At 45.4% G+C, this 3741-nt stretch overlaps 1 long non-coding RNA gene across 1 annotated transcript; it reads right to left on the bottom strand.

The window, feature by feature from the left end:
* Positions 1–544: 544 nt before the first annotated feature.
* LOC127043986 (uncharacterized) lies at positions 545–3188 on the bottom strand. Its single transcript, XR_007772372.1, has 2 exons — positions 2730–3188; positions 545–1245 (listed from the first exon to the last, which is right to left on the bottom strand). It is a non-coding gene; the product is annotated as an uncharacterized LOC127043986 (long non-coding RNA).
* Positions 3189–3741: the final 553 nt, after the last annotated feature.

Here is a 3741-nt window from a genome sequence, read left to right as displayed (position 1 = left end):
AGCGTGGGCGGGATTCCCCCTTTTGTTTTTTGTTGGAGGAGAGCTGTTTTGAGGGTACGGTCCGCACGCTCAACGATAGCTTGGCCCTGTGAATTATAGGGGATGCCAAAGGTGTGCACAACGCCCCAACGGGAGCAGAAGGCAGCAATTTGTAAATACTGTAAGCGCATCAATTATGGGGGTTTGCTGGCAAAGATTACGAAATACAGTGGGAATGTGACAAATGGCATGCAGGCGAGGATCTTTCTGAATATGATAGGACAGGGAGCCCACAAAGCCTGCCAGGGCTAGTTGAAGGGCATCCGGGAAGGCAAGGGCTGATTCGGTCTTTGGGTAGCGCTTCTTTACCCGTGAGAAAAGAAACTTAACACATGTCATTAGTGCCTGGCAGTGTTTTGCAGATCTCATAGCTGCTTGGGCACATTCAAGCCCCACCCCCCTTCCCTTGGTTATCAGCCAAGTCTTAGCTGTGAGCAGTGTCCTTGAATGGAGACAGTGTCTTATCTACAGTCTCCTAGCTACTTTTTTCTTTTCAGTTAACTCATTCTGTTCTTTTTTGTCTTCTCCCTTTTTGGCTTCCTTTAACCTGCAAAGGAAACTTTCACTTTTCACCTATACACCTTTTCCCAACAACGAACACGTAAACATTGCCATTATACAGTACATTAGTCTTATTATTTAATATATGTCACACATACTCTTTTACTAAAATAACCTTATTACAGAACTTTGGAGCAACGAGCTAGAACAAGCACACCCACTTTGAGGAGTTCATTCAATTCAACCTCTAGTCCAATAGCCTTCCACCATCCCCAGCCCTCTGGCTAGAAATTTGAGGTAGCCAGAAAGATCCCATGTACAATATGGGGAGTGGGTTAACTTTTCATGTCTTTGCTTTCAAAGACCGGTGGCATGCAAATTATAACAACAATTTCTTTAATTAACAATTTGGCCAATGAAGCTTCTTTTTCTTACTTAAGCAAATGCATCAGACTTTAGTGTATCACATTCTCCTGATTTATCCAAACACCTTGTATTCCAAAGTTGAATAAAACAAGTATCTGCATTTAACCCTTCTATTTAATTTTAACTAGACTATCCTATAAAAATATTAAACACAACAATTTTGGCCACGAGACAAACACCACAAGACAGGACATAGAACACAAAACATAATTCCTGTTGTGCCAGTAAATGCATGATACGTTGAATGCTGTTCAGCTGGCATCAGTTTTCTCTGATTATCTGAAAGACAAAAAAAACAGAGGTCTACCCACCACTTCTGGGCAGACAATCATCGCTTGAAATATACAAATACCCTTGTTGACTTCAGGCAAAAACAGAGGAATTACCCCATATTTTCTTACATTTGTTTCATAAGCAGCCCAGGTTTTCAATTACATAACACTGTATACATTCTTCAGCTAATTTAACTAAATTGTTTATAGCCAAACCAAATAATAGCAATCCAATAATTTCTTTGCCTAAATTTATTTACAAACATTTCGCAGACACCAAGAACTTTTTTCTTTAGCATTTTTACAAAGTTCAACTGCTGTTTCCTCCAGCAACTACAGAGTTAACTTCTCACTCTCCCTTAAATCACTTGCTCGTCTCCCAACAGACACTTTTATCAACTTAAATCACCATGCCAAGTAAGTCCTGGGTATTTGAAATCCCCACGCTTACACTTACTGACTCCTTCCTTCCACTACACCCTTAAAGTTTTCCAACCCGCTTTCCAATCTCTCTCTCTGTTGCCTGTCTGCCTGGGCCCGATCCTGCTTTTCTTGCTGAACCGTCCCTTCCATGGGCACCAACTTGTTCCACTACCAGTTTAGCTAGGAGGGTGGGCTTCTTAACTAGCCCCCACCCCTCCTGGTCTTTTCCCTTAAACCTTCTTACTCACAAGACTACCCGAGTCCTCCTTCATGAGGCTTGCCACCTGGACAAAAACGCATAGTCCATTGGCGTTTAACTATTTAATTTCCTCTTGACATTCCTTTTTGAACACCAGGTAAAGGCCATTTACTTAACATATAATCCAAACCGCTTTAGAGGGTTTACCTAGAGACCCACCCATCTGTCTGCTGACACTTAAACAGAAAAAAGAAATTACACAGAGCGCAGAGGGAAGTACAGTCTAAGTCAGACTTTCCCACTTCTATACACTGTCCGCTACAGGGGACGGGACAGAAGGATCTCAATTCAACCTCAGAGCTTCCTCGCACTCATGGCTTCCACTCCAAGGAATTACGAACGAGAGGTTCAGTTCCGCCCACACTCCTAACACCCAAATGTATACAGAGCAGAAAAACAACAGTAACCGGTTAAACAGAACAGAACCAAAACCAAATAGCATTTTCTTATCCTATTAAGGCATACTTTTACTCATGCAATTCTCAACATATAGCACCAACAGTACCAAGCAAAGCAAACACAAAATAACAAGGGTAAAACAAATAGATGGTGTAAATTCTGCAGTGCTCCCCCCTTCTTAATTGCTCACTAAACTGTGACAAATTTCTGTTACCAATCTATCCCTCGTGTCAGGTGATCAGGCTGACACTACAGGATCGCTGGGGGAAGATAAAGAAAACACACCATATGACTGAATTTTAAAGCTTCATTAATAAAATAATAAAACAACAATGGAGAGTGTTGGGAACGCTCCCACAGCACTCAGGAAAATATTAATGCCCCAAGCCCGAAGCTCCTTTCATACTTACACAGGTACGTCCAGACTGGCCACTTCTGTGTATAATGTTCAGAGGAGGGGGAGAGGTGGAAGGGAGATTATCCTGTATACAGCTTGTCCAGAATTTCCAACATGCTTCTGCTCTTGGGAGGGCTGTTCTGTTACACCCTGGAATCTCCTGCGGCGTCTCTTTCAGAGATTCCAGTCCAGGTCGGCTGCCTGTGGCTTCTTTGGTGTCACCAAGCCACACCGACTCCAGGGTCACAAAGGCACACTGTTGGATCTTACTGGACAGTTAAGCTTTGCAAACGTAATGTCAGTTCTGTAACTTGTATTTCCTTTTGCTCCGCCTCTGTCTATATTTTTTCTTTCACAGCCATCTGGGGCCGAAAGCAGCCTGTACTGCGCTCGGAGCCGGAGGGGGCAAAAGGGGGAGGGCGACGACAGCAAGGACTCAGAGGGGGCTAGACTAGGGGGTGTCGCCCTGAGTGCAGGACTTGGGGTGTCAACCTCCGTGACATATGAGGGAGGTGGGGTAGGGGTGGGAGAGGCAAGCGGGGGCGCCTCCTTTCGCAAACGCCCGATTGCCTCTGCACAATGTTGCCACAGCAAGATGTGTCGGATGGGCGCTCGAGGCTCCCTTAGGAGCCGTTCGCCCACATTTTGCCAGTCAGAAACCTCGAGAGTTCCTTTCTCGGGGTACCAAGGGCATTTAACCTCTATCACATGGAGCAATTCCTCCACATGTCGCTGTGATGCTGTCGTGCGACCGGTTACCTTGAGTACTTGAACCAGCTCTGTCGTATGAGCCTTCTGTTGCACGGACAAATCCCCCCCCATACTCACGAGGGAGTGCGAAGACGCACTGCGGTGCACCACGGCTCAGCCGGCCGGTGGGTACGGAGGGCTGGAATCACGTCGGGGTCACCAGATGCGGGAAGGAACCAGACACAGACAGCTTGTTTGCTCAGGAAGGCGCCCCGTCAGCCGGCGTGGCAGCCCTTTTATTCTTTCTAGTTACATTGTCAGCATGAATCAGCATA

Source organism: Gopherus flavomarginatus, chromosome 2 (assembly GCF_025201925.1).
Source record: "Gopherus flavomarginatus isolate rGopFla2 chromosome 2, rGopFla2.mat.asm, whole genome shotgun sequence".
NCBI classification, from domain to species: domain Eukaryota; kingdom Metazoa; phylum Chordata; order Testudines; family Testudinidae; genus Gopherus; species Gopherus flavomarginatus.
This window is presented reverse-complemented; position numbering and strand designations above follow the sequence as displayed.